We start from the raw sequence: 23,152 nt of genomic DNA, 5'->3' as shown, positions 1-23,152 counted from the left end.
TGAGACTGTGTTTCACAGGATTCACCAAGCTACATTCTTAACTCTAATTATCGGCACACCAACATTTCAAAGACTGTTAGCTTCACTAAGCTGTCCATGAATTTCTCCAAACCCTGATCTCCCTGCAGCACTGAACTACAAATGGCACTCGACTTCTCCTGAGTCACTATTCTCTCCAGCATCAACAACAGACCTTCTACCATCTTCCCAGAACTCACCATGTGCTCTAATTGCACCAGTCAACTCCCAGGGTTTGACTGTGAGCTGTAAACCACACAAGCTAAAAACTGGAATCCCCAGCTGTACCAAAAGTCTCCCTGAGCTCTCTGAGCCCTAACTGCTGGCGAACTGCAAAAAACAGCCTTTTTCTGTATAGAACCTCTTCCCCGCTGCAAAACACTCGGATAAATTGAATAATAAGAGATTAATATTGAGCTCCACCCAGTTTAATGATTTCATAGCCTACTCTGCTCTATTCTCAAGCTGAGATCCAAGCTAATTATCCTTGCTTTATGATTTCTCAAGCTTAGTAAACTCACTTGCTGTTTTATGGCTCTATCATTTCCATTTTGACTCTACTAGACAAACATTCAAAGATTTAAAGAGCAGTAGTTTTAAATAGCCTGACTGCTGCCTTTGGTCGTTCATTTTGACATTTCTAACACAAAGTGATATTAAATATATTCCCATAGAATATAATGAAATAGATTTATTCTTGCCTCCAAATCTGCAGAGATTAAAATGCTTCTCCAGCATAATATTTTTTACAGGCCATTTACCTGCAAAACTTGGTTTATTTCTGTAAATAATCTTCTTGAAACAACTTCCTCAATGTGCTGCTGCACCTTTAAGAGGTTGGACAAGACCAGCTTGACTGTTTGTTCTGATGTACTGATAGTCCCAGGCTGATTGTATCTATACTCATATCAGCAAACTGAATGGGGAGGAGATGAGAATGTGCTGGCACAGCTCCATGATACAGATCTGGCACAGGGAGAGATTGCTCATGTTTCCCTGACCTTGACCCCCACTAGTACCCCAAATATATATGTGAAGGGGAGAGAGGTAACTGTGAGCTCAGTGTTGTGAGGAATATGAAGCGTTAATGGTAACAGCTACATTCAGTGAAAGGCAGATCACTCCCCACCAGGCAAGAATTACAACATGCCCGTGATCTCCTCAGAAACTACTTCTTCAATTAAGTGTAAGATCACTTTGTTAACTCATTCACATTCTTGATCGACACAGGGTTCTCACTCTATGCATTCCATAATCATAAATCATAGAACCTCGACAGTGCAGAAGGAGACCATTCAGCCCATCAGGTCTGCACCAACTCTCTGACAGAGTATCTTAGTCAGGTACTCTCCTCACCCTATCCCCGTAACCTCACACAGCTTTGAAAAGCTGGATTCGAAAATTCAACTCCTTTTTCTCCTTACAGACGCTGCCAGACCTGCTGAGATTTTCCAACACTTTCTCTTTTGATTTCAGATTCTAGCATCTGCAGTAATTTGCTTTTACCCACACATTTACTATGGCTAATCCCCATAACCTACACATCTGGGAAAACTAATGGGCAATTTAGCATGGCCAGTCCACCTAACCTGCACATCTTAGGACTGTGGGAGGAAACCATCGCAGACATGGGGCGAACGTGCAAATTCCACACAGTCACCCGAGGCCAGAATTGAACCCGGCTCCCTGATGCTGTGAGACAGCAGTGTTAACCACTGTGCCACCCACCTCCTTAATCGAGCAGTTCATAAAAAACAATGTCAAACCTGACATGCATCTGCTGGTGGTTCTGACAGCAAATCACCCCTTAATTCAAACAACCCAACCTTTAAGAAATAAAGAATTTGCATTTATGCATTGTAATGTCCTTGTAAATGTGATAGGGCAAAACTCGTTTGCAACCAGCCAGTTACTTTTGCAGTGCATTCAGTATGTAGCAAAACATTGAAATCGCTGCTGGCTACAGCTGCTAGGGTCCTGCAGCAAAGGAATCTCCACAGGCTCTAACACTGCCCAGCTCCGGCAGATTCAGGGAGGCCATGCGCCCCCTATTTTACTGCACTGGCTGCCATAAGGCAGGAAGGTTTAAAGAGCCCAACGAAATTGACAGGCCAGAAAGAAGGACAGTATTTGGCTGGGGTTGTGCTGGGAGTCACGGGAAGGGGGGTCAGGTTGGGGTGGGAGGTTGGGTTAGCAGGGATTCGGGTTGAGGGAGGGGTCAAGGCAGGGCCAGTTGTCAGTGGGATGGAGATGCTGGATGACAGTGGGGGCCAAGCATCTGGGAAGATCGGGTTGGGTCAGTTGGACAGTGCACAGGGTGAGTTGGGGTCAGATTTTGGGGCTGGGGTAGTGTTGTCAACGGAGGGCATGTAAGATCGGGCCCACGAGTTACTGGAGGGGAAATCCCACACAACTGGGCGTCAGGTGTGGGGAAATTCCCACGGCTCAGGCATACCCGAAATACTTTGGCGATGTGTCCTGTGCAGGACTTGGTCTGGGTATTTAAAATGGTTATGTTAAAGTTAGCAGTGTTTTTATTTCTTCTGGCTCTTTCTTAGTAACTATCAGTTTTATAGCGGCAGAATCATCCAAAGTTAGTGATCTAAATCACTCTGCACAAGGCATTTGTCCAGGGATGTTAGCACTTCTGAACAACTGTCGCATCAACCCTTACCTGGATACCTCTGAGAGGGATTCCCCAGAGCATCTTTGGGATACCCCTCACCGGACGGAGATGGCCAATGTTGATTTTCTGAATTACCTGTACTTTCCTGATCTAGTCTCATGTCCCTTGATTCCTTTAGTATCCAAACATTGATCATTCTTAGTTTTGCATACATTCAACAACTTTGTATCGGTTGTATTTAGTGGGGTGCTGCAAGGATGGTATAGAAGTAGAGAATCCCAAAGATTCCCAATTCTCTGAAGGAAGAAATTTCACATCGGCTCAGTCGTAAATGTCCCATTCCTTATCCTGGGATTATTCCTAATTCCAGATTCTTCTGCTTGGGAAGAATACCCTTTCTTAAGAAAGGAGTACAAAGTTTCACACACTACTCCAGATGTGGCCTCACCAATGCCCTGTACAATTGTAACAAAACTTCTCTACTTTTATACTTGATTCCCCTTGCAATAAACTGCAATATTCCATTATATGTATTTGTATATCTGCCTGCCTATACCCCTTTGTCATCACTTTGCATTCTCCTCACAGCTTACTTTCCCACCTAGCTCTATTTGCCAGAAAACCTGGATGTATTACACCTGGTCACATCATCTAAGTCATTGAAATGGGTTAAAGAAAGCTGAGGCCCAAATACTGACCATTATGGCACTCCACTAAATACAACCAGCCAAACTGAAAATGACCCATTTGTTGCTTCTAATGTTTCCTTTCCTTGTATCCATTCTCAATCCATGCTAATGTGTTAGCCCAATCCCACCTACTCATGAACTTCGAAGAGGGATCATCAGAAGAGCCCATTCAGCCCATCAGGTCTGCACCGACCCTTTGACAGAGCACTCCACCTTGGCCCAAACACCTGCCCTAACCCCACGCATTGATCATGGCTAATCCACCAAACCTGTACATCTTTTAACTGTGGGAAGAAATCCTCGCAGACATATGGTGAATATGCAAATTCCACACAGAGAGTGACCTGAGGCCGGAATTGAATCCAGGTCCCTGGCATCATAAGGCAGCAGTGCTAACCACTGTGTCACCGTGCCACCCCACATCATTTCTGCTAAAATCCAGGGTTTTATGATGTGAGGCACTGTTCTTTACAATTAACCTGCAGAGGACAAATGATGTGTTTCAAATATAATACTGACCCCAGTCAACTTTTCTGAATTTAAAGTTACTTGATTTCAATTATCTTTTAATACGGATTGAAATAAGGCAAACAAAACTCGAGCAGTTTCCTTTATTTCGCCTTATTTGAGCAACAAGATCTTCTTTCTTTTAATCAAAAGCTGACTGAATGAACCAAATTGATAGTACAAAGCTTGAAGAATGTGGAAGAGTTATTTTACTCAATCCTTAGGTGGCTTTTTTTCATTTGTGGGACATGGGCGTCGCTGGCTAGCCAGCATTTTATGCCCATCCATAGCTGCCCTTGAGGAGGTGGTGGTAAGCTGCCTTCTTGAATTGCTGCAGTCCATGTTCTGTGGTGACCCACAATGCCGGAAGGAACGGAATTCCAGGATTTTGACCCAGCAACTGTGAAGGATCAGTGATATATTTCCAAGTCAGGATAGTGAATGGCTTGGAGGGGAACTTGCAGGTGATGGTGTTCGCATTTATCTGCTGCCCTTGTCTTTCTAGATAGATTTGATCATGGGTTTGGAAGGCACTGTCTAAGGATCTTTGGTGAGTTGCTGCAGTGCATCTTGTAGATAGTACACACCGTTGCTACTGAGCATTAGATGATGGAGGGAGTGGATGTGAGTAGAGGTGGTGCCAATCAAGCGGGCTGCTTTGTCCTGGATGGTGTCAAGCTTCTTGAATGCTGTTGGAGCTGCGCCCATCCAGGCAAGTGGGGAGTGTTCCATCACATTCCTGATTTGTGCCTTGTAGATGATGGCTAGGCTTTGGGAAATCAGGAGATGAATTACTCGCTGCAGTATTCCTAGCCTCTGACCTGCCCTTATAACCATTGGGTTTCTGTGATGAATCCAGTTGAGTTTCTGGTCAATAGTAACCCCAGGGATGTTGATAGTGAGGGATTCAGTGATAATAATGCCATTGAATGTCAGGGGGCAGTGGTTAAAATGTCTCTTATTGGTGATGGTCATTACCTGGCATTTATGTGGCGTGAATGTTACTTGAAACTTGTCAGCCCAAGCCTGGATATTGTCCAGATCTTGTTACATTTGAACATGGACTGCTTCAGTATCTAGGGAATCACGATAATGCAATCATTGGCGATCATCCCCACTATTATGACGGAGGGAAGATCATTGATGAAGCAGCTGAAGATTGTTGGGCCTAGGACACTATCCTGAGAGACTCCTGCAGAAATATCCTGGGGCTGAGATGACTGAGCCTCCACAACCATCTTCCTATGTATCAGGTATGACTCTAGCCAGTGGAGTGGTTTCCCCCTGATACCAACGATTTCAGTTTTGCTAGGGCTCCTTGATGCCACACTCACCGGAATGCGGCCTTGATGTCAAGGGCTGTCATTCTCACCTCACCTCCGGAATTCAGCTCTTTCGTCCATCTTTGAACCAAGGCTGTAATGAGGTCAGGAGCTGAATGACCCTGGCAAAATCCAAACTGAGCGTCACTGAGCAGATTATTGCTGAGAAGGTATTACTTGATTGGACTGTCGATGACCCCGTTCATGGGGTGATAAGGGCTCTAAAATCTGAGTGTCTCACTTGCTGACCTGACCAGTGTAGATTCCTCTCATGCTATTTTGCTAGATCCCTTTGTGAGCTCACCGAAATGCATACTGAAGTTCTATGCTGTACATGACATACATTGGTGCAATTTGGACAATTATACAGAAAGGGCTGTATTTAGTTACTGAGGTGGTCGACCCATCCACCAGCTGGAGAGCCAGTGGCAACACCATTGCAGTCATTACTGGGAACCACAATGTGATTTACTCCCACATCAGGCACTTATCTGGTTAGCATCAGGGTCCCTGGTATTTTCACAGTGGATGTCCTGTCTCTGAGACATCCTGCCTCTGCCAAACATTCAGAAGCCTCTAACCTCTATCACCAGCAGTGTCCCAGAAAGTGGTGGCCGCTGCTGCTCTTACAATGGACTCAGCTGAAGATCATCACTGGAGTTCCAGAGGAAAGGTAGATGAGGCGGAATTGTTGGGGCCTGTCATGCAGGCCCCAGCAAAAGGGGGAGCAGATTGTTTCAAAAACAAGAGGGTGTCCTCATGTAAAGGCAGCTCCCGCTGTCAGCATGTTCCTCTGTTGGGCACCCAAGTAGGGAGGAATACCCCACCCTTAAGCCTATAGACATACTCACCAGCATATACCTGGTTGCGTGCCCATGTGGCCTGTCCATCATCACTGGCAAAGTACCAGTGGCAGCAGGGAGAAATGGTCAATGTAAGGGCCTCCTGCCCTGGTTTCCAATGCCAACTCTCTTCCGCCTCATCAGCATGATTCTGCCCATGATTCCCATACAATTCACATTCATGTCTCATAAGGGATCCATCAGCAATCCCTTGTTCAGATCTCTTTGTACTACCAGCAGTGGCCACCTATCACAGTGGAACCAGAGAGCTGCAAGTCTCTGATTGGCTGGGAGTTCTTGGGACAGGATTCATGCCCTCAGTAAGTTGTGTCTGATTTGAATGTGGCCTCCTTGGGAAAAGTGGGCAAGATCCCATCTCCAACAAAAAAAACCCATTCCCTGGACTAGCCTTATAATTTACATCATGTTGGCCAGTGGAAAAACAATTGCATATTGAGAAGAAATCGATGTCTCAGAATCCTCTGTGGCAGTGAATATAGATTATACAATACATTCACAGGCAGAGATGTGGGGTATTTGTAATTACATTTTATTTAAGCTTTTCAAGCAAACAAAGCAAATACATCATCAAAAAAAAAGTTACAAATGCAGGAAGTATGTCCAACAAACTAGATAAAAACTCAAAGAACTTGATAATTTCAAAACAATGGCCTAAATTTTTCAGATGGTGGGATCCCTCTTCCCACAAAAGAGGTGATCGGAGTCTCGGGGGAAAGACTGGGAGGAGAAGGGGCTCAAGTGGCCGCTGGACCTCAAGCCCGCAGTCAGAAGAAGGAACTCCTTCCCCCCACTTCCCAACCAAGATTTAGCCTCGTTCTTTTTGAGGTTTCACACCCTTTCCCCCTCCATGAGGTAAATCCTCCTGCTAGCCTAAAAATTGAGGCTGGCTGTGAAACAGGCTAAGTGTTCAGCAATTAACCAATTGAGGGCCTCAGTTGGGGCAAGTGTGGGCTGTCAATCCAAGGCCTTGGCCACTCCAGTGTAAAATGGCTGTACGTTCAGTGCAGTCGAGAACCCAGAGGGAATCCTGTTCCTTCAATTACCTGCAAAACCTGCTGGCAGGGGGGCGCGAAGTTCTGGCCAATGTTTCTAGTTCAGAGACACTAGATAATGCAATCCTTTTGTGCTCTTCATCACAGAAGTGACCCAGACTTGCACTGTTTACTAAAAAATGGGCAGGAAGGAATAAAACACTGAATGGCAGTTTATTATTGCACAGGACACTGGCAACCACCAATCACAATCACAATCACAAACCAATTTCTGAGTGGTTGAACTTGATGAAAGTAAAGAAAAAAGAATCCACACCAGTGTGAAGTCAGACAAATGGTGATCATTTCCAAAAGTTGGTCTCAAAAGTATTTTTTAAGGCAGCAGGGTGGCACAGTGGTTAGCACTGCCGTCTCACAGCACTAGGGATCCGGGTGCACATCCATCCTCAGGTCACCATCTTTGTAGAGTCTGCACATTCTCCCTGTGTCTGTGTGGGTTTCCTCTGGGTGCTCCCCACAGCCCAACGATGTGATGGCTAGGTTGATTGGTCATGCCCAATTGCCTCTCAGTGTCAGGGAGATTAGCAAAGTAAATACATGGGGTTATGGGGATAGGGTCTGGATGGGATTGTAGTTGGTGCAGGCTCGATGGGCAAAATGGCCTCTTTCTGCACTGTAAGGATTTTATGGTAAAACTTCTAGGCCCCCCTCAGCTCCAAATAACATGAGCTATCCCCATGTTGTGATTCCTTTGTATTGCCCGGTGCAGACCGTCCTTCTGTGCTCCCCATCCAAATTACTTGGTTTTGCCAACTTAACAAAGCATAATAATAATAATAGAATGGCTATCACATTAAAATTAATCTAGTATGTAACATCTAGTTTTTTTGAAAACAAGCTAACAGGCTGAAGTGCAGCGTTTAACATTATTGTGCTTTGAGAATTGATTATGCTATTGCTGCAGGAAGCAACTCAGTCCTTTTTCTTGATGGTGGAAACCTAAAGCTGAAAAACAGAAACACATTCAGATCAATGTCAAGTTCTTGAGTTTGTAAAAATAATAAAAGTCATAGGCTGCTGGGAATCTTCAGTTATAATAATTAACGCACAAAATTTACTTGGGAAAAAGGAATATTTGCTTAATACCCCACCAAATCAAATGTTATGTTGACTGATCTTGTGGAAAGGTAGCTACAGAGCAATGGAAATTATCTACTCAAGGAGAGCACTCTAATATTGTGCAGTCAAAAGCTTCAATTCATTGAGGGCAGTGAAAGGTCAGCCCTGTTCAACCCAAACCTCTGCTGCAACAAATGGTATTTCCAATGGCCGGAATCCTAGACGTCACTGCATTAATCCAGACAAGTACGGCATTAACATTAAGACCATTACAGTTATGTACTTTTCATGCAACATTCACTTATGACAACTGATAGCAGATCAAACAGTGCGAATTCTCTAAGTTATCAAATCCCAAACCAGATTTTCTATTCAAATCCTTTCAGTGAGAAGTAAGTGGGGGCGATTCTCCCAAACAAAAATTCAAATGTCTATGAAAACTGGAGTAAATCATGCCGTTTTCCTTTCAGTAGTTTAAAAAAGAATCATCCACATTTTGAGCACAGCAGAGTGCACTAGCGTGAATGCTGTTGAAAATCTGTATTCCTGCCCGGAAGGCCAACAATACAGTAGTGAGCAGGCCACTGCACACGCACCAATTGGTCAGTGCTGAGATTGGCACATGCACAGTGGCTCATGTCTCCCAATTGCTGGCCAGCTTGATCACTGGCCCGCCCCGTGACCCTTGCATTGCTGCCCCTCCAAGTCCCACACAGCCCGAACACTGGCTCCTCCCCAAACATATTCAAGCAAGCCTCAACCCCCCTCCTCCACTCCTGGTCTGTCTCGATCTTCAACCTGACAGTCCCCACCCCTCCGCCCCAATCCCCTTCCACCCTCCCCCACTGGCAGTCCCAAGCCCACCGCCCGACAGTGCCAACCTATTCTCCACAGCCCCAGTGTCCACCCCCCTCCCCGCCCCCCCCCCCCAAGCAGGCTGCCCCTCCCGAATGGCAGCCTCAATCACTGGCCTCCCTCCCTCCCCCACTGATCCTGACTGCAGAATGGCAGCGACACCCCCCCACCCCCACCAATTGCCCCCATCAGACCCCACCTCTATTAGGCTCTGCTCTCTCGGCACTGCCTGATGCCCGGTGGGCAGTGGTGAGGTGAAAGATATCGTCTTTCATTTTTTAATTAGTTTACACAGAGTGTAATAAAGATGGGACATACAAATTAGATTAATGTAGAAACCAAAAAATCATAAACTTTAAAGGAAAAATAAATTCAGTAGAATTTTGAAAATAATTATGGAGAAATTTGACATTCCACAAATATAAAATTTTGATAGAAGTTGCTCAGTTATAATTCTATAGTACTCTCTAAAAACCTGGTTACATTTCATTCAACAAGATTTCCATTCTGTTTTTATTCTTTTGTAAGATGTGGGTGTTACTGGCAGGATCAGCATTTGTTGTCCATCCCTAACTGCTCTTGAACTGAGTGCCTGGCTGGGCCATTTCAGACGGCAATTAAAAGTCAACCACCTTGCTGTGGCTCTAGAGTTACATGCAGACCACACAAGGTTAGGATGGCAGATTTCCTTTCCTAAAGGAGATCAGTGAACCAAATAGGTTTTTAAAGACAATCGATGATAGTTTCATGATTACCGTTACTGAGACTAGTTTTCAATTCCAGATTTATTAATTCATTGATTGAATTTAAATTTCACTGGCTATCATGAAGGATTTGATCCTATGTCCCCAGATCATTCTTTAGCTTCAGCCTCTAGATTAACAGTCTGGTGACATTACCACTTCACCACAGTCTTCCCCCTGTGAGGGGATCAGATTCTCTCATATTCCTTCGGTATAGGCTACGTCACAAGATAATTACAAGCGAGGAAGCTCAGGCCTCTCACTTCAAGTCAAAGGATTTTCATGATGTCCCATCAAGTCTTTATATTTTGCTTCTACCTTTAATGGTAGGGCTAAAGTATGCTAATAACCTTACAAATAAATTTAAATGTAGTTCCTGTCCTCAAAAGCTCTCACTGTTGGAAGAGGAAGGCAGAACTCAAAATGTAATGGATTGTGCATGGGTTTGATTTTTCCAGATTTACAGAGCAGGGTAGACCACTCAGCCCACTGAGCCTATCCCACCATTCAGTAAGATCATGATTTAGCACACAACATGGGAGTGTATGGAATAACATATTAGCACGGATAAATGATTGATTAGCTAGGAACCGGAAGCAGAAAGTAAAGATGAACGGCAGCCCATTAATAAGGTGCACTTGTACAATTCTGTCTCCCCCTGGATCAATAACAGGCATACAGGGTGGAATTTTACAGGCCATCACATCAGAGGTGGAACTGAAAAATGCAGCTGAGACGTTGGAAAAAACCACTGACTTCAGCGGGACTGGAAAATCCTGCTACTGGGAGGGACCATAAAATTCCATCTATGATGTTGTAAAATGAAAAAAAAACTCTGATTGGTTTAAAGCATGAAGTCAAGGACATTACCAAAACATATTTTGGTTACCGAACGGAATTTCAGTGCAATATGGAATTGTGGCAACAACAACCGATTTCACGCTCTCTTACCTGTCTGTTTTGCTTGCGTGCTGATCGAAAGAATTCAATCATCTCTTTTCTCCCAGTAGTCAAAGCCTGGAGGCAAAGGCAGAAACATTTATACAACTTAGCTTCACCCAACAGAAAAATGTGATTCATATCATGAAAGTGCCAAAAGCTATTTTTAACCACCTGCTAATGATCAATTCAGCTAAGAATGTCAAAGTACCATGTGCGTCTCATTTGGGAGGAATGCAAGCCGTAAGATTTTTAACTTTACTGAGTTGCTCTCAAATACAGTTCAAAATGTTTGCTTACAAAGTCCAGAGGATCTTCTCCTTCGAAGCTGTACTGGCTGAAGTCCAATCCTGCAATTTGCAAAGCCTCCAGTCCTTCCTCCTTACGGTTTGCCTGGCTGTGTACAAAAAACAATGTTTTTATTCACACAAATACAGTGACAGAAGCCAAATGCAGAACAATGTGTTGGTCACATTTTGTTTTACAAGCAGCAGCCTATTTCCAAATATTCTATAAAACTACCAGTGTCGTCATCTGGCAACTCATAACCTCTTCAGCTTTAAAGGTTCATCATAACAACTGCTCAGACAAAATGCCTATTCAATTTTAAAAATCATTTATAGTTTGTAATTTATTTTATAAAGAGAATGGATTGTGCCATATTTTGCAATCCCAGAAATGCTATTATTTTATTCCACAGTATACCATTCTCCTTTAAGCCCCATTTCCAATCAATTTTCTCCCAGGTTTGAGATTATCCTCTTATCATGCATCTTTTCCTTGACAACATGTTGCATAAGTGGTCTCGTCCCACATTTCTGTTGATGCAGTCTACAGTGACTCAAACTCTACTTCTCTTCCAACCATTTTCTGATGTGTGTGTATTTGTATGGGTGAGTTGTGGTTGGGTGCCCATGCCTTATGGTATTCACAATGTGTGGATTGAGCCATAAGCTTCAGTATTCATCATTACATCTTTATTTCTACAAGCAAAGGGGTATTTACATTGTTCATATTCTTCCCCTCTCACAATCTGCGCAATAGAAGATGAATTTTGCGTATTATAATGAGCAATCACTTCTCTGAAACTTCTGTAACTCAGCAAAAAGTATAACTTGAGGAAATCTGGTGGCACAGTGCATTTTTGTGCTGATACAAATTGTGCCACAGAGTGCAAAAATAGATGGTCATCAGATCCCATTGGGTGAATGCCAAACTCTAAGCAGTTTCCCCATAAGAAGGCAGGAAATTTGGAAACAAATGGGTTGCTCTTATCTACTTCTAGTTACAAATGCTATTAGGAGACTGTGAGAGCACCCACTATCTTAAGTATAGCTCTAATACTATCTTAAGAGTGTACAGTGGCATAGAACAAGCCTTCCTCCAAACCAGGGCTTAAAATCAACCTCCCATTTTTGAGGTCATTACGTACAAAGTCAAGGGAACAATGCATGAGAAATAGATCAATTCAGCCATTAAATGTGGCAAATACATGAAAATGCACCCCACAAAAAAGTCAGGCTGCATTTTTCTTTGCATCCCAAAAATGGCTTCTAGTTATGATTGAGATGTAATGCTAACAAAAGTGTGTTCAATTTCCCATTTATGTAAATACAGAAGTATTTGAAATTGATTATTGTATCAGCCCTTGGCACAAACCAATTTTACATTGGTACTTGGTGTGAGATAAATCACCATTACAAGAAATCACATGGAAACAAAATCTGCATCTCTGCAAATCATGTCATCAGAAAATTTTCATTGAAAATAATTTGATTACATGTTACCGACCTGTCTTCCTGCGTAAGTCTAGACAACCACTGGAGTGCTCAGAAGGTAGGTGACGCTTTGTGTGAAACCTTGCTCAGCCTGATTCTGTACTCAGCATGTTAACAGACAGCCAGAATTTCACTATCAAAGTGGGAAGTTTAGTTGTGAAAACCTTCTGTCTTGGTTAGAGGGCCCAATTTTAGATCGAACTTTCACTCCACAGAAACAGGGGTGGGATCAAATGGGCTCCACCAATCACAGAGACAGATCCTAGACAGGCAGGCAAGTGCCAAGGAAGGCCAGATAGAAAGCCATCCTTGGTTCTCCAGAACTTTCTCCCAGTTGTCTTAGAACTTGTTAGGCCCTCTAGCTCTCACTCTTCATAACCATCACCCCCACAACACGCATGTAGTGATACTTCACCCTCCTCCCCATGACAATATCTCTTCATGTCCCTCAAACCTCTTCCCGACTCACTCATGCACCTCAGCCATGTCCAGTGTCCCTTTATTCTCCATATGGGCCTTACACACACCCAGAGCAATGCACCCAGCATCGGCCATGGATAGCCTTCAGGAGTCATTCTTAAACTGTCTGCCTGAAGGCTGGTCCAACCCACAGCCATGGGCAGGACAAGGAGACAAATGCTGAATCTAACCCATGCTGTTTGCACCAGTCTGATTCTCACCAACTGTCCAACCAACTAAGTTAACCAGCCCCCAAGGTATGCAAGTTGCTACTGCAACATACACTTTTATGCATGTTGTAGCCAGGAGATACAGATAGTGATGGTGGAGATTCTAATTTATTTCCCAACACATGACTAGTTGGGAGTGTTTCAGTCTCTGACAGCCTGACATTGACATATACTGGAAAGATTTCTGAGTTGATATTCAACCTGTTTTGCCTCTATTTATAATGCACCTTCCTTGGCCATGAAGTCCTGAAGTGGACTTGAAATAATGGCTTCTGACTCAGGGGCAGGGACACTACCATGGCATCAATAGATCTCTTTATGAGCCATATGGAGATATAAAAATGAACTACTAATGGTCTAATGCAGCTCTTTCTTATGCATACTTAGTGAAAAAACTCCTATTTATGAAATCCATTTAAATCTTTTAAATCAAATGGGTAATCTCTTATAAGAACAATCAAGCTTCTATGCAGACCACATATCAAAGTTACTTAATCCTTTAATAGCCTCTGAGTTGTCAATTAAAATGTAAACTCAGATTCCCTGCTGAGTTAATTTTGAAATTCAGCCTTACATTCAACATTAGATTCAACATTCAACATTAATGTTGGCAAGTGCAAGGTGGTCCACTTTGGTAGGAATAATGGTAGGAAGGACTATTACTTGTGTGGCAAAAAACTGCAGCAGGCGACAGTGCAGAGGGACCTCGGGGTCCTTGTGCATGAGTCGCAAAAACCCAGCCTGCAGGTGCAGCAGGTGGTCAGGAAGGCGAATGGGATGCTGGCCTTCATAGCGAGGGGGATTGAATATAAAAGTAGGGAGGTCTTGCTGCGGCTGTATAGGGCATTGGTGAGGCCGCAGCTGGAGTACTGTGTGCAGTTTTGGTCGCCGCACTTACGCAAGGGTATTTTGGCCTTGGAGGGAGTGCAGAGGAGGTTTACTAGGCTGATACCGGAGTTGAGGGGGTTGAACAATGAGGAGAGGCTGAATAAACTAGGCTTGTACTCGTTAGACTTTAGAAGAATGAGGGGAGATCTCATTGAGACATAGAAGATGATGAATGGGATGGATGGGATAGAGGTGGAGAGACTCTTCCCGCTCAGAAAGGACAGTAGGACTAGGGGGCACAGCCTCAAGATAAAGGGGGGGCAGTTTACAACGGAGTTGAAGAGGAACTTCTTCACTCAAAGGGTGGTGAATCTCTGGAATTCTCTGCCCGTTGAGGTGGTGGAGGCTGCCTCGCTAAATATTTTTAAAACGCGGGTTGATGGGTTTTTGATAAGCGAGGGGATTAAGGGTTATGGGGAGAGGGCGGGAATGTGGAACTGAGCCACGACAGATCAGCCATGATCTTATTGAATGGCGGGGCAGGCTCGAAGGGCTAGATGGCCTACTCCTGCTCCTATTTCTTATGTTCTTATGTTCTTATTACATAATAATAATCCTTTGGGAAATTTCAACAAAGAACTAATTGAAATTGAACGATAATATTTTTATTAACCTCTACCAGATGGCCTGTCATCAAACCAGTCCAAAAGAGAATTTTTTAAAAAACTCTCAATCATAACTTCAGCCTGTTCTATTTTTATGTTTCAAGAATGGGTGATTTTAAAAATTGAGACAATTAAACAGACTGTTGCCCTTCCAAAATGTTTATATGTAGTGCATAAATTTATGATTCCTGCATTGTAGATTATGGTTCTTGCAGCTGCCAAAATGAGATCTTTTTGAACTCAGCACTAAATTCAAATGGCCCTACTGGGCTTGAGTTTCCTTCCTGTGTGATTCATGCCTCACACCGACTGCCTTTCCCCTACTGGCAAAAGTTGGATCTGTCAAGAAATGTGGGTGGACTTCTGCATCCAAGTCCCACCCATCATTGCTAAAAGATCCATGGAGTACCTCCAACTCTCTGCAAATACAACCCATACAGCCTCTTTCCAGGAGGGGGAATCAGAAATAGAAATTCAGAATAGTTTTCTCTTTCTAATGGAGGCCGTGAGGCTAGCTGAAAAACTCCAAAAGCTACTCCAGCTCAGATCAGTCCAAGAACCCAACCTAGCGCTTTCTTGGTCTGCGTGTGTCAGTAACAAAGCAAGAACTGCACTTACCCACTAAACTAATAACAGAGCTTAATAAAGTTGAGTTGAAATCAATTGAATCAACTGAATAATCATCATGTTGTCATGGCAATTGGCTCACATAAATACCCTGTAATGAAATCTGCCACCATTCTCTGAATTATTTATCATATAGAAAATGTAACCAAGGATAAAACCAACAAACTCCTTAATTTTATAACATATTGCACATAACTCGGATAATCTAATTTGCAATTCATTGGAGACTGTCCTGCTGCGATTTGTAATGTAAACATGATACATTCAATTGAATCTCCCAAATATCAGAAGGATATACGAGATAGATAGCCAGACCAGGGCTCAACAGGAAACATGCCAGAGATAAAAAGTTCCATTGCAAGAATAAAACCATTAAGACCTGGCATTCAAATATATTTCACAAATAATAAGAAAAATGTTGGGAGAATTTGTAGAGTTGGCTATTGTTGAATTGATCCATATTGATTGGTTGCAATAAGTGCCCTGGTGAGGGATTATGACTGATGTAATCAGACAGACAGTTATACTACTTGACAAGGTTGCTGGATGAGAGAAAGTCGAGCTGTAGGCCAAAGTGGTCAAACAATGAAAACCAGAGGAAGGTACTTAACCCCCAATTCTGATGACCTGCAATCCGTGTTAGCACAACCAGACTCTGACCCAGTAACCACATGGAGCAGGGCATCAGAACATTGCTACCATTCCACAAAATTGAGTTTCTCAGACCATAATTAACTTGCTTTGCGTGGCTCATCTCTTGTCACCCTGTTCCTTCATATTGTAGTGTGGGCAGAATCAAAGAGTAATTGCAATCCAATAAATGTGGGATAACAAATCTCCAGAACTGTTTCCTAAATTTCAAAACTTAAAAAGTCAGTTGTATACAAGCTGGTTATGCAATAATGTGCCATATTAATAATGGAAAAGTACCTTATCAAGTGATCGCAGAGCTGCTGCCAAATTCACCAATTTCTGGTGTGATACTGTACCATCAGTGTCACTGTTCATGAATGGTATTTAAATACCAAATATTTGATCTACCAAAGGGAGCAGCATGGTGGCACAGTGGTGTGCACTGCTGCCTCACAGAACCAGGGATCTGGGAGCCTGATTAAAATGCTCTTTCAGAGAGTCAGGGCAGACTTGGTGGGCTGAATGGCCTTTTACTGTACTATAGAGATCCTATGATTCTATATGGGTGGCACAGTGGCTAGCACTGCTATCTCACGGCACCAGGGACCCGGGTTCAATTCCAGACTTGGGTGACTGTCTGTGTAGAGTTTGCACATTCTCCCCGTGTTTGTGTGGGTTTTCTCCAGGTGCTCTGATTTCCTCCCATAATCCAATGTGCAGATTAGGTGAATTGGCCATGCTAAATTTCTCCTTAGTGTCCAAGGATGTGTAGATTAGGAAGATTAGTGGGATAAATGCATGGGGCTGTGAGGATAGGGTAATGGGCCAGGTAAAATGCTCTATCAGAGAGTTGGTGCAGACTCAATGGACAGGATTTTATAATCTCGCTCGACTAGACCGCAAGATCCTACACGAGGCCAACTGTTGTGGAACCTTTACCCGTGGCAATTCCAGGGCGGACAAGGTGGTAGAGTTCAGGCCAATGGGCAGAATGACCTCTTTCTACACTGTAAGGATTCTATGGTACCAAATCCCTGCATCAATGGCGCACAGGAAGAAAACACAAGATACAGGAAAACTGCATTAAGCCCTTGTGCACAATTTTTACTGTTTCCATGTACAATGAAAACCAGATGTGACACTGAGTTATGATTCAAAGTGAAATTAATGTTTGCCAAAATGATAGATAGCCCTGATGTTAACCCAGGGCAATAATCAAGCACTGAGTGCCAAAGTCCACTGAGATCAGTACCAATTTCTACCCCCAAATCTCTGGTAATAAAATGACCAACATGACAACTTGTAGTGGCAATTCACAAAATAAAAATACACATATTTCGAATCCTTTTCAAAGTGCGCAAAGGAGATTGCAAATCTCTGATTTTACCCATTTACAAGTTAACCTGTGTCCCAGAGCATTCTTTGCAAACCAGCTACACAAGCAGATACATGAGCCAAGGCAGATTAGGAAGATAAAATCCCTATGTCTGTAAACAAAGAACATTTCTAAAATATGTTAAATTGTTTTTACATTATAGACATCGGGCTGCTTTATTTAAGATTTCTAGTATCTGCAGAGTTTTCCTTTTTTTTAAGAAACAAAGTCCATTCTGTTCATTGTTATTAGATTTTTCTGGATTTAGCTGTCTCCATGGATGCTGCCCCAGTAACCGTGCTCCTTTTAGACTGCCTCTATTCACACTTTTTTAGTATTTTTGTCCAGGTGCCAGGGGAGGCCACTTCAATCCCACTCTTCACTCTGCTTTGATGGGGATGAGGTAGCTGCAGGTGAGGTCACACTGAATCTCCTATACTTGATTGTGCGAGCAGCTTTCTGAGGGATGTTGAGAAATGGTGAACAGCTCCAGTGTGCCAGAGGAATGTTTTTAATTGCAAGCAGTGGTGAATGGATCAGTTTTGGTATTGCCATTGCGACTCGTTTATAATTTCCCAATGTACTGCTGAGTTGTAGGAAACGCCACCCACGTTTAGGACACCCACCCTTCAATTACAAGTTTAATTCCTCCAAAAAGAACAAACAGAAATGCAGGTGAAATATTATTTTGGAGTAACACTTTGGATTACAGACATTGCTGTACAACCTGGTATTCCTGTTTAAAAGTTTCTACAATCCACAGTCAAATGTCAATGAAAGTTTCAGAAATGTACACCTGGATCCCCATTCCAGTTTTCGACACAGTAACTCCACCCAATGGTACACATTACCATGAAGAAAGCAAGTTGAACAAGAATTATGAATGACAGCAGGCTGGTCTAGGAGGGGTTTATGACTAAGCATACTAAGCATCAACTCAAAGAGACACTCCTTTGGAGCTTGTGAGATTTCTTGCAATTTGGTTCAACAAGCCAGGTTATTTTTTTGCTTCCGCTGCCGCCCCCTCCCCCTTCCACATCACCCACCCCCCCCCAAGCAAAATGATAGAATGTAGTTTTACCAGCTACCCATTGCCAATTTTCGACTTCTCAGTGGAACTATGGTGGGTGGGACATGAAGACGATCACAGGCGTCCTCTGGCACACTGCTGCGACTTACACATCTCCTCGATTTCTCACAAACACAGATAAGCCAACACAAAATACTATGAGCTACTTACGGATAGGAATAGCATGAGACAAGTGGGTCTTTCGATCAATAGTACCCACAGCAACACGGGATCAAAACTTTAGCGTCTAAAGTGCTCGTGGGGTTTAAGCATTGCACAGAAAGCAGCCGATTGCAAATGCTGTAGTGCCCAGTTCAAAACATTAAAAGTTTCTTCAGCAGCATTTTCCTCACTCAAGATCTTAGCCATGTTTTAGAGGCTGTTTGCAACTGTCCTTCTCTTCAATTCTGGATAGAATTCCTGGGGGGGAGTTGTGGGGGGGCAAAGAACCTGCCTATCAAAATGATAGAAAACTGGAGCAACTTTCTGGTAAGCAGAAGTTGCACTGCATTGACTAATCCTTAACCTTTTCTCAGACTTAGTCAAAACACTAGTTCTGGGTTCTGCCAGTTGAATACTCAACTTGGTAAAGTGGTTAATAATTACATTGTATTTACCGGGAAGCGCCCATATTCGATCCATGGTCACCAATCTTTGGACGGCACAGTGGCACAATGGTTAGCATTGCTGCCTCACAGCACCGGGGACCAGGGTTCGATTCTGCCCTGGGGTGACTGTCTGTGTGGAGCTTGCACATTCTCTCTGTGTCTAGGTGGGTTTCCTCTGGGTACTCTGGTTTCTTCCCATGGTCCAAAGATGTTTTAGGTTGATTGGCCATGATAAATTGCCCCTTAATGTCTTGGGACGTATGGATTAGAGGAATTAGTGGGGTAAATATGTGGGGATTGGGTCTGGGTGGGATTGTGGTAGGTGCAGACTTGAATGGCCTCCTTCTGCACTGTAAGGATTCTATGATCTCGGGGTGGTCCAGCATGGGTTGGTAGCAGGACATTGGATTTTTCTGGCATCAATGTTGCCACAAAAGGCTATTGTAGTCTTTTACCACAGTGCCAGAGGGAATATCAGCCAGTCCATTATGGAAGTTACTCTCATATCAAGTTAATAAATCTCATTTACCTTGTAATAATAATTTAGCAATTCACAACTGTGAGTCATTTGCATTCAGTGACGGCTGTCACTATACTTTGCTTCCTTTTCACGGGCAAATTGTATCTGGTGACTTTTGTTTATACATTTTAAACTGGTGCATCATTTTATGGATAACCACGTTAGAAGCGCAGAAGATCACAGGATTTCCTACAACACAGGAGGCCATTCAGCCCATTGAGCCTGCACCAGCAACAGTACACACCATCCCCGTAATCCCACATATTTACCTTGCTAATTCCCCCCAAAACTAGGGTCAATTTAGCATGGCCAATCCATCTAACCCACATATCTTTGGAGTGTGGGAGAAACCCAAAGCACCCGGAGAAAACCCGCACAGACACAGGAAGAATGTGCAAACTCCACACAGACAGTGATCCAAGGCGGGAATCGAACCCGGGTCCCAGGTGCTGTGAGGCAGCAGTGCTAACCAATGTGCTACCGTGCCGCCCAGATCAAACCTGATCTGCGTTGGGTTTTGGGCTGTTAAATTGGTCATTGTCTTTATTTCAATATTGAGTTGGACCTGATGCGCTCATTGGAATGGTAGGAAGGACTATTACTTACGTGGCGAAAAACTGCAGCAGGCGACAGTGCAGAGGGACCTCGGGGTCCTTGTGCATGAGTCGCAAAAACCCAGCTTGCAGGTGCAGCAGGTGGTCAGGAAGGCGAATGGGATGCTGGCCTTCATAGCGAGGGGGATTGAATATAAAAGTAGGGAGGTCTTGCTGCAGCTGTATAGGGCATTGGTGAGGCCGCAGCTGGAGTACTGTGTGCAGTTTTGGGCGCCGCACCTGCGCAAGGATATTTTGGCCCTGGAGGGAGTGCAGAGGAGGTTTACTAGGCTGATACCGGAGTTGAGGGGGTTGAGCTATGAGGAGAGGCTGAATAAACTAGGCTTGTACTCGCTAGAGTTTAGAAGAATGAGGGGAGATCTCATTGAGATGTATAAGATGATGAATGGGATGGATAGGATAGAGGTGGAGAGACTCTTCCCGCTCAAAAAAGACAGTAGGACTAGGGGGCACAGCCTCAAGATAAAGGGGAGGTGGTTTAGAACGGAGTTGAGGAGGAACTTCTTCACTCAAAGGGTGGTGAATCTCTGGAATTCTCTGCCCGTTGAAGTGGTGGAGGCTGCCTCGCTAAATATTTTTAAGAAGCGGGTTGATGGGTTTTTGATAAGAGAGGGGATTAAGGGTTATGGGGAGAGGGCGGGAAAGTGGAACTGAGCCACAACAGATCAGCCATGATCTTATTGAATGGCGGGGCAGGCTCGAAGGGCTAGATGGCCTACTCCTGCTCCTATTTCTTATATTCTTATGTTCTTATGTTTAGATCTAGGTGGGAATTCTCCGGCCATTCATACTGGCTGGATTCTCTGTCCTGCCAGCAGCACACTCCACCTGTGGGTTTCCTGCTGTGTGGAGTGACATCAACGGGAATTCCCATTCACAGCGATGGGACCAGAGAATCCCACCGCTAGCTAACAAACACAACACATTTCACCAGGGGGAAACACACAGCTGGAAGGTCGAAGAGTTCCGGCCCTGGTCTCTAAAATTTGTTTGCCCAGTTAGTGCTTGTGATGGCCTGGGTGGGACAGTTGTCAGTGCGGGCTTGCTGGGCCGAATGGCCTCTTTCTGCACTGTAGGGATTCTATGATAGGCAAACTCCAGCTAATGTCTCCAGGTCCTGAACTCTCCACCTAGTGTTCCTTAAAGGGACTGCAGGTGGCTGATAAAAGCAAGTTGAACACCAGGATTTTACAGTTCCGCTACAGTGCTTCCCCCACTGGCAGATGTAGCAATCATTTAAATTGCATTTTACTTTGGTAGGACTGTAAAATCCCATTGGGTGTGAGGGCTGTAAGGTGCTGGCCTTGGAATTTTTTTGATATTTTGTAGAGTCAGAAGGAAAAGTCTTAAATTGGAGAAAGACAAAGATTTCAAAGGTGAGATGTGACTTGGCAAAGGCAGAAATGGCTACTTGATGTGCATCAGTGCTGGGGCATTGGGAGGCATTCAAGGAGGGGATACAAAGACTTCAGAACAAATATATTGGCACAAAGGAAAGAACGTGGGTGGGAAATCTCCCATATCCCTGCCAGCGGATTCAATAGTGGGTGGAGGGGAGAATTCAGTGGGAGGCCCCAAAAAAATATGGTTTCACACCAGCATGAATTTCCCATGGGATTTTCCACTGGCATCTGCCATGACAGATCGAGAAACCCGCTGGAGGCCTGTGTGAAACATTTCCTTCATGGGTTGCAAATGAAGGCCTGACCACCCATGCCTGATTCTCTGCGGCACAAGGAGGAAAACACACTGGTACAAAGCTCATGTGGAACTACGTGGAGCGCTGATGTCAGGACTCCACTGAACAACGCCAAAGGCCGCAACCACAGTTCAAGATGGAGGCCGATGACAACTCTGGATCCTGGAATACCAAAACAGTAGGTGGGGCTGGGGGGGAGGGGGGGGGGGGTGGTGTCGGGAGAAGTAAGTGGATCTTCCCACTTCAGTGTCCAGGAGGAGGTCCAGTCTTCCAGTCTCACAGTGTTTCTAGAGATTCATCCTCTCTCTCAGCAGGTCCACTTTCTTTCTCCAATCATCAGACTATGATGTTGAACACCATTTCAAGATGGCACCCAGATAGGACAGTGGACTACGGCACCTTTAGGCCTGACCCATCACAGAATATAGAGCAAATCCCCCGGTTACATCATTAGTTAGTTCAAGGCAACACTCCAAGTTCCTGACCCTGTCATGGGATCCCCAGATGGGAGAATTCCACCCAGTGTCTCAGAAATCAGGCATCCCCATCTACCCCACTCTCACCACTTACCAAAATCTGGTTGTAGAATCATACAGTGCAGAAGGAAGACATTCGGCTCATTGAGTCTGCACCGACCACAATCCCACCCAGGCCCTATCCCCATAACCCTATGCATTTACCCTAGCTAGTCCCCTGACATTAAGGGGCAATTTAGCATGGCCAATCCACCTAACCCGCACATTTTTGGACTGTGGGAGGAAACCTGAGCACCCGGAGGAAACTCATGCAAACACAGGGAGAATGTACAAGCTCCACACAGACAGTGCCTTGTACAGTTGCAGCAAGTCCTCCCTGCTTTGATATTCTATCCCCCTCGCTATAAAAGCCAACATTCCATTCGCCTTCTTGATCACCTGCTGCACCTGCAGACTGGGTTTTTGCGATTCATGCACAACTATCAGGCTCTTTTTCAGACATGAGCAGATCACATCTGGTCCTGTTGAGACAGCAGAATGTAAAACCATTTAACTGAGTGTGCTATTGGATTAAATGCCAGCAGGGGGCAGAGTAACCTCTCCCTTCTCAGAAGACTAAGGAAATTTGGCATGTCAACTACGACTGTCACCAACTTTTACAGATGCACTATAGAAAGCATTCTTTCTGGTTGTATCACAGCTTGGTATGGCTCCTGCTCTGCCCAAAACCGCAAGGAACTACAAAAGGTTGTGAATGTAGCCCAATCCATTGCGCAAACTAGCTTCCCATCCATTGACTCTGTTTATACTTCCCCTGCCTCGGAAAACCAGCCAGCATAATCCCTGGGAATACTCTCTCCCACCTTCTTTGATCTGGAAAACGATACAAAAGAGGTCA

The 23,152-nt window shown here is 44.2% G+C and overlaps 1 long non-coding RNA gene across 1 annotated transcript; it reads right to left on the bottom strand.

The window, feature by feature from the left end:
- Window positions 1-6,600: 6,600 nt before the first annotated feature.
- Window positions 6,601-11,073, bottom strand: LOC145352240 (uncharacterized). Its single transcript, XR_013888517.1, has 3 exons — window positions 10,974-11,073; window positions 10,686-10,751; window positions 6,601-8,022 (listed from the first exon to the last, which is right to left on the bottom strand). It is a non-coding gene; the product is annotated as an uncharacterized LOC145352240 (long non-coding RNA).
- Window positions 11,074-23,152: the final 12,079 nt, after the last annotated feature.

The sequence above is a fragment of the Carcharhinus amblyrhynchos genome, chromosome 14, assembly GCF_965287045.1.
Source record: "Carcharhinus amblyrhynchos chromosome 14, sCarAmb.v2.hapA, whole genome shotgun sequence".
In the NCBI taxonomy this organism is placed as follows: Eukaryota; Metazoa; Chordata; class Chondrichthyes; order Carcharhiniformes; family Carcharhinidae; genus Carcharhinus; species Carcharhinus amblyrhynchos.
This window is presented reverse-complemented; position numbering and strand designations above follow the sequence as displayed.